General features: G+C 27.0%; 1 protein-coding gene across 2 annotated transcripts in view; it reads right to left on the bottom strand.

Annotated features, from left to right (window-relative positions):
- LOC148943512 (uncharacterized) overlaps positions 1–12,537 on the bottom strand; it is a 204,707-nt gene that overhangs the window by 191,780 nt on the left and 390 nt on the right. The window lies entirely within an intron of this gene.

Raw genomic sequence — 12,537 nt, 5'->3', positions numbered from 1 at the left:
CTCCAATCCCAAGCGATACTTTTCAAAAGGCTTTATTATATTATTTCAGAAAGAGTTATTTTCTTAATATTCCTCCTAAACCTGTCTTACAAGTTGAAGTACTCACCCTTTTTCACCCCCAGCATTACTTTACGACTTTTTTATATACCCCAACACCAAGAAATTTTTTTCAAAAGGCTTTTTTATATTATTTTTTTATTTTATATTTTTTATTTTTCAGATCAAGATCTTTTCTTAATATTCCTCCTAAACCTGTTTTACAAGTTAAAGTACTCGTCTTTTTTCACTCCCAACAATACTTTACGACTTTTTTCAAATAAAGTTGGGTTATAGTTTTCAGAAATGAGAACGTCCACGCTTAAAATACATCTGGTTTTATTAATATTATTTGATTTTCTAATAAAGTTGGGTTTTGGTTTTCAGAAATAATAACAAATATGTTTAAAATCCATAAGATTTTATTAATAATATTTAATTCTTTTTAATAAAGTTGTGTTTTAATTTTAAGCAATACAAATATCCCCATTTATAAAACACTTGATTCTCTTAATAATATTTGATTTTTTTCAATAAAGTGATGCCTTAAGTGTCATAAATATAAACTGACCCATTTAAAGTGCATCTTATTCTATTAATCTCTTCTGAATTTCTGCAATAAGAAAATCTAAGCTATAGATCAATCCTTAATTTTCTAAAAGACATAAAAAATTTAAAGTTCTGTTTTAAATTTTTTTATAGAAAATAGAAAAAAGTTTTACTGTAATTGTTAATATTCGCTTTAAAGGTAAAACGTCCCATTATGATTCTAAGTTTTCCCAACAAAGCGTAGAAAATTTGAAGTTTTTTTCTGAATTTTCTCAATGAAAAGAAATAAGTTATAGATTTATTCTATTTTTTTTCCAGACAAAATAAAAAGATTTTACTTCAGTTCTGATTTTTTTTCAAAGAGATAAAAAAAAATTTAAGGTTCTGTTCTAAAGTTCTTATTAAAGATACAAAAAAGTTATACTATGATTGAGAATAATTGCCATGAAGATAAAGAGTTCCACTTTAATTCTGATTTTTCACAAAGAAGTGAAGAAAAGTTCAAGTTCTCTTCCGAAGATAAAAATTTCCACTTTAATTCTGAGTTATCTCAATAAAGTGAAAAGTTCAAGTTCTCTTCGGAATTTTCTCGAAGAAAAAAAGAAAAAAGTTATACTATGATTCTGAAGATTCAACAATTCTGATGAAGATAACGAGTTCTGAGTTTTCTCTAAGAAGTGAAGAAAAGTTCAAGTTCTCTTCTGAAGACAAAAATTTCCACTTTAATTCTGAGTTTTCTCTATCAAGTGATAAAAAAATCAAGCTCTCTTCTGAATTTTCACAAAGAGTAAATAAGCTAGAGATCAATTCTAATTTTTTCTAGAGAAAATAAAAAGGTTCCATTTCAGTTCTGACTTTTCTCAAAGACGTGAAAAAAAATTTTACATTCTGTTCTAAATTTCTCATAAAAGATAGAAAAAATTATACTTTGATTGCGAATATTTACCATGAAGATAAAGAGTTCCACTTTAATTCAGCGTTTTTTCAAAGAAGAGAAGAAAAGTTCAAGTTCTCTTCTGAAAATTTCTCAATGAAAAGAAACAAGTTATAGTTAAATTCTGATTTTCTCCAAATAAAAATAAAAAAAAGCTTCCACTTCAGTTCTGATTTTTCTCAGAGTTGAAAAAATTTAAAGTTCTGTTCTAAATTTTTCTGTTGAAGATAGAAAAAAGTCATACTTTGATTGTGAATATTCTCCCTCAGAATAAAACGTTCCACTTGGATTCTGAGCTTCCTCAATAAGGGGAGAAAAATTTCAAGTTCTCTTCTGAGAAATTTCTCAATGAAAAAAAGTTACGGATCAATTCTATTTTTTTCAAAAATAAAAGGGTTCATCTTTTCATTTCTGAATTTTCTCAAAAAAGTTACAGATTAATTCTAATTTTTTCCAATGAAAATAAAAAAGTTCCGTTTCCGTTCTGATTTTTCTCAAAGAGGTGAAAAAAATTAAAGTTCTGTTCTAAATTTCTCGTAAAAGATAGAAAAAAGTTATACTTTGATTGCGAATATTCGCCATTAAGATAAAGAGTTCCACTTTAATTCTAAGATTTCTCAAAGAAAAGAAAAAAACTTACAATTCAATTCTAATTTTTTCCAAAGAAAATAAAAAAGGTTCCACTTCAGTTCTTAATTTTCTAAAATACATGAAAAATTCAAAATCCTGTTCTAAATTTTTCCCTAGAAGATAGAAAAAAGTTATATTTCGATTGTGAATATTCTCCATGAAGATAAAACTTTACATTTTTTTTATAAGTCTTCTCAACGAAGTGAAGAAAAGTTAATATTCTTTTCGGTAATTTCGCGGTGAAAGGAAATAAGTTACAGATCAACTTTATTTTTTCCAAAGAAAATAAATAGATGTCGCTTCAATTCTGATTTTTCTCAAAGAGATGAAAAAAAATTTAAAGTTCTGTTCTAAATTTCTTCTTAATAATAAAAAAAGTTATACTATGATTGTGAATATTCACCATGAAGATAAAGAGTTCCACTTAAATTCTGAGTTTTTTCAAAGAAGGGAAGAAAAGTTCAAGTTATCTTCTGAATTTTCTTAAAGAAGAGAAAAAAGTTTTATTTCAGTTCTGAATTTTATCAGATATGAAAAAAAAATTAAAATTTCTGTTCTCAATTCCTCCGTAGAAGATAGAAAAGAAGTTAAAGTTGAATTCTGTATATTCTTCATGAAAATAGAAAAAGTTCCACTTTATTTCTGAGTTTTCTCAGAGAGGTGAAGAAAAGTACAAGTTCTCTCTTCTGAAGATAAATAGTTCCACTTTTAATTCTGAGTTTTCTCGAAGAAGCGAAGCAAAGTTCAAGTTTTCTTCTGAATTTTCTAAAATAAAATTAAAGTTACAGTTCAATTCTAACTCTTTCCATAGAAGTTAGAAAAAAATTGTACTTTGATTGTGAATATTCGCCATGAAGATAAAAAGTTCCACTTTAATTCTAAGTTTTCTCAACAAAGTGAAGAAAAGTTCAAGTTCTCTTCGGAATTTTCTCAATGAAAAGAAATAAGTTACAGATTTATTCTATTTTTTTTCCAGACAAAATAAAAAGATTCCACTTCAGTTCTGATTTATCTCAGAAAGATGAAAAAAATTTTAAGTTATGTTCTAAATTTCTTATCAAAGATAGAAAAAAGTTATACTATGATTGAGGATATCTGACATGAAAATAAAGAGTTCCACTTTAATTCTGATTTTTCACAAATAAGTGAAGAAAAGTTCAAGTTCTCTTCCGAAGATAAAAAGTTCCACTTTAATTCTGAGTTTTCTCAATAAAGTGAAAAAAAGTTCAAGTTCTCTTCGGAATTTTCTCGAAGAAAAAAAAGAAAAAAGTTATACTATGATTCTGAAGATTCATCAATTCTGATGAAGATAACGAGTTCTGAGTTTTCTCTAAGAAGTGAGGAAAAGTTCACGTTCTCTTCTGAAGATAAAAAATCCACTTTAATTCTGAGTTTTCTCAATCAAGTGAAGAAAAAATCAAGCTCTCTTCTGAATTTTCACAAAGAAAAAATAAGCTAGAGATCAATTCTAATTTGTTCTAGAGAAAATAAAAACGTTCCACTTCAGTTCTGATTTTTCAAAAAGAGGTGAAAAAAATTTTAAGTTCTGTTCTAAATTTCTCGTAAAAGATAGAAAAAAGTCATACTTTCATTGTGAATATTCGCCATGAAGATAAAGAGTTCCATTTTAATTCAGAGTTTTCTCAAAGAAGTGAAGAAATGTTCAAGTTCTCTTCTGAAAATTTTTCAATGAAAAGAAAAAAGTTACAGTTAAATTCTAATTTTTCTCCAAAGAAAATGAAAAAAAAATTTCCACTTCAGTTCTGATTTTTCTCAGAGTTGAAAAAAAATTAAAGTTCTGTTCTAAATTTTTCTGTTGAAGATAGAAAAAAGTCATATTTTGATTGTGAATATTCTCCAACAAGATAAAAAATTCCACTTTCAGTAAATGAAAGAAAAGTTCAAGTTCTCTTTTGAAAATTTCTCAACGAAAAAAGTTACAAATCAATTCTAATTTTTTCAAGAATAAAAGGGTTCCTCTTTTCATTTCTGAATTTTCTCCAAAAAAAGTTACAGATTAATTCTATTTTTTGCCGATGAAAATAAAAATGTTCCACTTCAGTTCTGATTTTTCTCAAAGAGGAGAAAAAATTTTTAAGTTCTGTTCTAAATTTTAAGTAAAAGATAGAAAAAAGTTATACTTTGATTGCGAATATTCCCCATAAAAATAAGGAGTCCCCCTTTGATTCTAGGATATCTCAAAGAAAAGAAAAGACTTACACTTCAGTTTCAATTGTTCCCAAAGAAAATAAAAAAGCTTCCTATCCTGTTTTCAACCTTATCAAAGACATAAAAAATTTTAATATCTATTGAATGTTTATCCATAGAACATAGAAAAAAGTTATACTTCGATTGTGAATATTCTCCTTGAAGATAAAAAGTTCCACTTTAATTCTAAGTTTTCTCAGCGAAGTGAAGAAAAGTTCAAGTTCTCTTCTGAATTTTATCAATGAAGAAAAATAAGCTATAGATAAATTCTTTTTTTTTCAAAGAAAATAAAAAGATTCCACTTCAATTCTGATTTTTCTCAAAGAGGTGAAAAAAATTAAAGTTCTGTTCTAAATTTCTTATTAAAGATAGAAACATTTATACTATGATTGTGAATATTCACCATGAAAATAAAGAGTTCGACTTTAATTCTAAGATTTCTCAAAGAAAAGAAAAAAGTTACACTTCAATTCTAATTTTTTCCAAATACAATAAAAAAGGTTCTACTTCAGTTCTTAATTTTCTCAAAGACATTAAAAATTTAAAGTTCTGTTCTAAATTTTTCCATAGAAGATAGAAAAAAGTTATACTTTGATTGTGAATATTCTCCTTGAAGATAAGAAGTTCCACTTTAATTCTAATTTTCTCAACGAAGTGAAGAAAAGTTCAAGTTCTCTTCTGAATTTTCTCTATGAAAAGAAATAAGCTATAGATAAATTCTGTTTTTTTCAAAGAAAAGAAAAAGATTCCGCTTCAGTTCTGATTTTTCTGTAATAGGTGAAAAAAAAATTAAAGTTCTTTTCTAAATTTCTTATTGAAGGTAGAAGAAACTATACTATGATTGTTAATATTCACCAAGAAGATAAAGAGTTCCACTTTACTTCAGAATTTTCTCAAAGAAGTGAAGAAAAGTTCAAGGTCTTTTTTGAATTTTCTCAAATAAAAAAAATTAAAATGTACAAGTTCTCTTCTGAATTTTCTTAAAGAATAGAAAAAAGTTTTATTTCAGTTCTGAAGTTTCTCAGATATGAAAAACAAATTAAAATTTCGGTTCTAAAGTTCTCCGTAGAAGATAGAAAAGAAGTTAGTGTTGAATTCTGTATGTTCTTTATGAAGATAAAAAAAGTTCCACTTTAATTCTGAGTTTTCTCAGAGAGGTGAAGAAAAGTACAAGTTCTCTTTTCTGAAGATAAATAGTTCCACTTTTAATTCTGAGCTTTCTCGAAGAAAAGTTCAAGTTCTCTTCTGAATTTTCTCAAATAAAATTAAAGTTACAGTTCAATTCTAAATTTTTGCATAGAAGTTAGAAAAAAATTGTACTTTGATTGTGAATATTTGACATGAAGATAAAACGTTCCATTTTAATTCTAAGTTTTCTCAACTAAGTGAATAAAAGTTCAAGTTCTCTTCTGAATTTTCTCAATGAAAATAAATAAGTTATATATTTACTCTATTTTTTTCCAGACAAAATAAAAAGATTCCACTTCAGTTCTAATTTTTCTCAAAGAGATGAAAACAAATTTAAAGCTCTTTTCTAAAGTTCTTATTAAAGATAGAAAACAGTTATACTATGATTGAGAATATTCGCCATGAAGATAAAGAGTTCTAATTTCTCAAAGTTTTCTCAAAGAAGTGCAGAAGTTTTCTTCCGAAGATAAAAGTTCCACTTTAATTCTGATTTATCTCAATAAAGTGAAAAAATGTTCAAGTTCTCTCCGGATTTTTCTCGAAGAAAAAAAAGAAAAAAGTTATACTATGATTCTGAAGCTTCATTAATTCTGATGAAGATAACGAGCTCTGAGTTTTTTCTAAGAAGTGAAGAAAAGTTCAAGTTCTCTTCTGAAGATAAAAAGTTCCACTTTAATTCTGAGTTTTTTCAACCAAGTGAAGAAAAAATCAAGTTCTCTTCTGAATTTTCACAAAGAAAAAATAAGCTACAGATCAATTCTAATTTGTTCTAGGGAAAATAAAAAGGCTCCACTTCAGTTCTGATTTTTCTAAAAGAGGTTAAAAAATTTAAAGTTCTGTTCTAAATTTCTCGTAAAAGATAGAAAAGAGCTATACTTTGATTGCGAATATTCACCATGAAGATAAAGAGTTCCACTTTAATTGAGAGTTTTTTCAAAGAAGGGAAGAAATGTTCTAGTTCTCTTCTGAAAATTTTTCAATGAAAAGAAAAACGATACATTTCAATTCTAGTTTTCTCCAAAGAAAAAAAAAGCTTCCACTTCAGTTCTGATTTTTCTCAAAGTAAAAAATTTAAAGTTCTGTTCTAAATTTTTCTGTTGAAGATAGAAAAAAGTCATACTTTGATTGTGAATATTCTCCATCAACATAAAAAGTTCCACTTTAAATCTGAGTTTCCTCAGTGAAGGAAAGAAAAGTTCAAGTTCTCTTCTGAAAAATTTCTCAGTGAAAAAAGTTACGGATTAATTCTAATTTTTTCAGAAATAAAAGGGTTCCTCTTTTCATTTCTGAATTTTCTCCATAAAACAGTTACAGAATTATTCTAATTTTTTCCAATTAAAATAAAAAAGTTCCACTTCCGTTCTGATTTTGCTCAAAGAGGTGAAAAAATTTTAAGTTCTGTTTTAAATTTTTCTTAAAAGATAGAAGAGATTTGTACTTTGATTGCGAGTATTCGCCACAAAGATAAAGAGTTCCACTTTAATTATAAGATTTCTCAAAGAAAAGAAAAAAGTTACAGTTCAATTCTAATTTTTACCAAAGAAAGTAAAAAAGGTTCCACTCCAGTTCTTAATCTTCTCAAAGACATAAAAAATTTAAAGTTCTGTTCTAAATTTTTCCATAGAAGATAGAAAAAAGTTATACTTTGATGGTGAATATTCTCCTTGAAGATAAAAAGTTTCACTTTAATTCTAAGTTTTCTCAGCGAAGTGAAGAAAAGTTCAAGTTCTCTTCTGAATTTTATCAATGAAGAAAAATAAGCTATAGATAAATTCTTTTTTTTTCAAAGAAAATAAAAAGATTCCACTTCAATTCTGATTTTTCTCAAAGAGGTGAAAAAATTAAAGTTCTGTTCTAAATTTCTTATTAAAGATAGAAACATTTATACTATGATTGTGAATATTCACCATGAAAATAAAGAGTTCCACTTTGATTCTAAGATTTCTCAAAGAAAAGAAAAAAGTTACAGTTCAATTCTGATTTTTTCCAAAGAAAATAAAAAAGGTTCCACTTCTGTTTTCAATTTTCTCAAAAATATGAAAAATTTAAAGTTCTGTTGTAAATTTTTCCATAGAAGATAGAAAAAAGTTAAACTTTGATGGTGAATATTCTCCTTGAAGATAAGAAGTTCCAATTTAATTCTAATTTTCTCAACGAAGTGAAGAAAAGTTCAAGTTCTTTTCTGAATTTTCTCAATGAAAAGAAATAAGCTACAGATAAATTCTATTTTTTCTAAAGAAAATAACAAGATTCCGCTTCAGTTCTGATTTTTCTCCAAGAGGTGAAAAAAAATTAAAGTTCTTTTCTAAATTTCTTATTAAAGATAGAAAAAAGTTATACTATGATTGTGAATATTCACCATGAAGATAAAGAGTTCCACTTTAATTCTGAGTTTTCTCAAAGAAGTGAAGAAAAGTTCAAGTTCTGTTCTGAATTTTCTCAAATAAAAAAAATTAAAATGTACAAGTTCTCTTCTGAATTTTCTTAAAGAATAGAAAAAAGTTTTTATTTCAATTCTGAAGTTTCTCAGATATGAAAAACAAATTAAAATTTCGGTTCTAAATTTCTCCATAGAAGATAGAAAAGAAGTTACAGTTGAATTCTGTATATTCTCTATGAAGATAGAAAAAGTTCCACTTTAATTCTGAGTTTTCTCAGAGAGGTGAAGAAAAGTACAAGTTCTCTCTTCTGAAGATAAATAGTTTCACTTTTAATTCTGAGCTTTCTCGAAGAAAAGTTCAAGTTCTCTTCTGAATTTTCTCAAATAAAATTAAAGTTACAGTTCAATTCTAAATTTTTGCATAGAAGTTAGAAAAAATTGTACTTTGATTGTGAATATTTGGCATGAAGATAAAAAGTTTCAATTTAATTCTAAGTTTTCTTAACAAAGTGAAGAAAAGTTCAAGTTCTCTTCTGAATTTTCTCAATTAAAATAAATAAGTTATATATTTACTCTATTTTTTTCCAGAGAAAATAAAAAGATTCCACTTCAGTTCTGATTTTTTTCAAAGAGATGAAAAAAATTTAAAGCTATGTTCTAAAGTTCTTATTAAAGATAGAAAAGTTATACTATGATTGAGAATATTCGCCATGAAGATAAAGAGTTCTAATTTCTCAAAGTTTTCTCAAAGAAGTGCAGAAGTTCTCTTCCGAAGATAAAAAGTTCCACTTTAATTCTGAGTTATCTCAATAAAGTGAAAAAAAGTTCAAGTTCTCTTCGGAATTTTCTCGAAGAAAAAAAAGAAAAAAGTTATACTATGATTCTGAAGATTCAACAATTCTGATGAAGATAACGAGTTCTGAGTTTTCTCTAAGAAGTGAAGAAAAGTTCAAGTTCTCTTCTGAAGATAAAAAGTTCCACTTTAATTCTGAGTTTTTTCAACCAAGTGAAGAAAAAATCAAGTTCTCTTCTGAATTTTCACAAAGAAAAAATAAGCTACAGATCAATTCTAATTTGTTCTAGGGAAAATAAAAAGGCTCCACTTCAGTTCTGATTTTTCTCAAAGAGATTAAAAAAATTTAGAGTTCTGTTCTAAATTTCTCGTAAAAGATAGAAAAAAGTTATACTTTGATTGCGAATATTCACCATGAAGATAAAGAGTTCCACTTTAATTCAGAGTTTTTTCAAAGAAGGGAAGAAAAGTTCAAGTTCTCTTCTGAAAATTTTTCAATGAAAAGAAAAACGATACATTTCAATTCTAGTTTTCTCCAAAGAAAATAAAAAAAGCTTCCACTTCAGCTCTAATTTTTCTCAGAGGTGAAAAAAAATTTAAAGTTCTGTTCTAAATTTTTCTGTTGAAGATAGAAAAAATTCATACTTTGATTGTGAATATTCTCCATCAAGATAAAAAGTTCCACTTTAAATCTGAGTTTTCTCAATAAAGAAAAGAAAAGTTCTAGTTCTCTTCTGAAAAATTTCTCAATGAAAAAAGTTACGGATTAATTCTAATTTTTTCAAAACTAAAAGGGTTCATCTTTTCATTTCTGAATTTTCTCCATAAAACAGTTACAGAATTATTCTAATTTTTTCCAATGAAAATAAAAATGTTCCACTTCAGTTCTGATTTTTCGCAAAGAGGTGAAAAAATTTAAAGTTCTGTTCTAAATTTCTCGTAAAAGATAGAAAAAAGTTACACTTTGATTGCGAATGTTTGCCATGAAGATAAAGAGTTCCACTTTAATTATAAGATTTCTCAAAGAAAAGAAAAAACTTACACTTCAATTCTAATTTTTTCTAAAGAAAATAAAAAAGGTTCCACTTCAGTTCTTAATTTTCTCAAAGACATAAAAAATGTAAAGTTCTATTCTAAATTTTTCCATAGAAGATAAAAAAAGTTATACTTTGATGGTGAATATTCTCCTTGAAGATAAGAATTTCCACTTTAATTCTAAGTCTTCTCAACGAAGTGAAGAAAAGTTCAAGTTCTTTTCTGAATTTTCTCAATGAAAAGAAATAAGCTACAGATCAATTATTTTTTTTCCAAAGAAAATAAAAAGATTCCACTTCAATTCTGATTTTTCTCAAAGAGGTGAAAAAAAATGTCAAGTTCTTTTCTAAATTTCTTATTAAAGGTAGAAAAAGTTATACTATGATTGTGAATATTCACCATGAAGATAAAGAGTTCTGCTTAAATTCAGAATTTTTTCAAAGAAGTGAAGAAATGTTCAAGTTCTCTTCTGAATTTTCTCAAAGAAAAAAAAATTAAAATGTACAAGTTCTCTTCTGAATTTTCTTAAAGAAGAGAAAAAAGTTCTATTTCAGTTCTGAATTTTCTCAGATATGAAAAAAAATTATATTTTCTGTTCTAAATTTCTCCGTAGAAGATAGAAGAGAATTTACAGTTGAATTCTGTATATTCTTCATGAAGATAGAAAAAGTTCCACTTTAATTCTGAGTTTTTTTCAGAGAGGTGAAGAAAAGTACAAGATCTCTCGTCAGAAGATAAATAGTTCCAATTTTAATTCTGAGTTTTCTCGAAGAAGCGAAGAAAAGTTCAAGTTCTCTTCTGAATTTTCTCAAATACAATTAAAGTTACAGTTCAATTTTAAATTTTTCCATAGAAGTTAGAAAAAAGTTATACTTTGACTCCGAATTTTTCCTCAAAAATGAGAAAAAGTTCTGCTTTAATTCTATATTTTCTCAAAAAAGTATAGAAAAGTTCAACTTCTCTTCTGCATATTTTCCCAGAGAAGAGAAAAGGTTCCACTTTAATTCTGAGTTTTCACAACGAAGTGAAGAAATGTTCAAGTTCTCTTCTGAATTTTCTCAAAGAGAAGAAAAAAGTTATAGTCCAATTCTAATTTTTTCCAAAGAAAATGTAAAAATCTCTGACTTTAATAAACATTCTAAAGGGTTTTACATGCTAGCGTATCCTAAAATAATAGAAATATAACAGAGTAATGCATAAAATATTTTTATTGAAATAACGACATGTAGAATATTAACATAAAAATATGTTACATACATTATTAATATTATTGAGCAACGTTGGATATTTTGAATCTGTTCCATAAAATAAATCATCATGTTCTCTCTTGATACTAGAGTTACTCGCTGCTCTTAGTTCATAACCACTAGAATAATCATTATTCCATTTTTAGCCATATACAATTTTTACTGGCATGTCAGGTTCAATACACGTTTCATCCTTGATATTATTTTATTCATTGCCCATATGATCATTGGTAGTTATAATGTTCACTTGTGCTTTATTTTCCATTAATTTTATCTTTATATTCATTAGGAATATTGTCTGCCAATGCCCTTTTTATTTTGCCAGCGATTTCTTTGTCTATTATCACATTTTTTTTAAAAAGGTAAATGGTCTGACACCTAGAAAAGATATAGTCTATGATATTGGCGCAGTAGTATGTATGTCTTCTATTTCCCTTTGCTTTCATTCGAATAATAATACCAGAAAGATGAAAATAAGATTTATCATCAGTTAACACTTTAGGAGATTGCCCTCTTCATCAACTGTTATTTTTATGTTGGCATTCTCTTTGATTACTAACTTATCTGGAAATGATGCTTTCACATATCCACCATTTGCATGATGGAAATTCTTGGGTACTCCAAAGGAATTTGACACCTCACTGTCATGACAACGTAGGCATACATTCCCGATAAGATCTCCACTACTACTTGTTTCATAGTTTAAATATATCTCTTTGTCAGCATTCAAGGTAACGATGACTTTATCATGTGTACACACTTTCCTCGAATAGTTCATTTTCACCTTTTTTTTTAAATATAATGTCGGTGTTTATCTCTCCAAGTTACTGATTTAAATACAAATGTAACTCAGAGAGGGGAGAAGGTAACAAAATGAAAAATAAAATAAAAAAAAGGTGAAAAAACGAGGATTTTTTCAGCCAGTGGCGAAACCATGAAGATGAAAATATAAGCAAATATTTCGACAAGGACCTCCGCCAAGTCGTCCTCAGTGCTAAACGAAAAAGAAAAAAAAACGAAAATCTAACCTTTCGAAGTTGACCTTACAAAGACAGAACAGACACTGAATAAAAAACCGGGCATGAATCAATGAAAATGACTTTACCAAGATGATTGGACAAGGATCTTTCGCCTTGCAATAGTGTTAGCTGGTCTACAATTTCGATTTTCATTAGATATGCAAATAGGTTCTTTTACATTATTTCGGGTGAAAATATTGATTTAGTCCTTCAAGATTAAACTGTCGTAAATTGGGCTTAATGAAATATCTCCAGTATCTCTATTTATTGCTAAATTTTGGTAGAGATACTAAAATAAAAATAAATAGAGATACTGGAGATATTTCATTAAGCCCAATTTACGACAGTTTAATCTTGAAGGACTCAATCAATATTTTCACCCGAAATAACTTAAAAGAACCTATTTGCATATCTAATGAAAACCGAAATTGTAGACCAGCTAAAACTATTGCAAGGCGAAAGAGCCTTGCCCAATCATCTTGGTAAATTCATTTTCATTGATTCATGCCTGGTTTTTT

The sequence above is a fragment of the Artemia sp. Qi Xiang Cuo genome, chromosome 15, assembly GCF_049724085.1.
Source record: "Artemia sp. Qi Xiang Cuo chromosome 15, ASM4972408v1, whole genome shotgun sequence".
Classification (NCBI taxonomy): domain Eukaryota; kingdom Metazoa; phylum Arthropoda; class Branchiopoda; order Anostraca; family Artemiidae; genus Artemia; species Artemia sp. Qi Xiang Cuo.
Note: the sequence above shows the minus strand (reverse complement) of the source record. Positions and strands in the feature narration are given on the sequence as shown.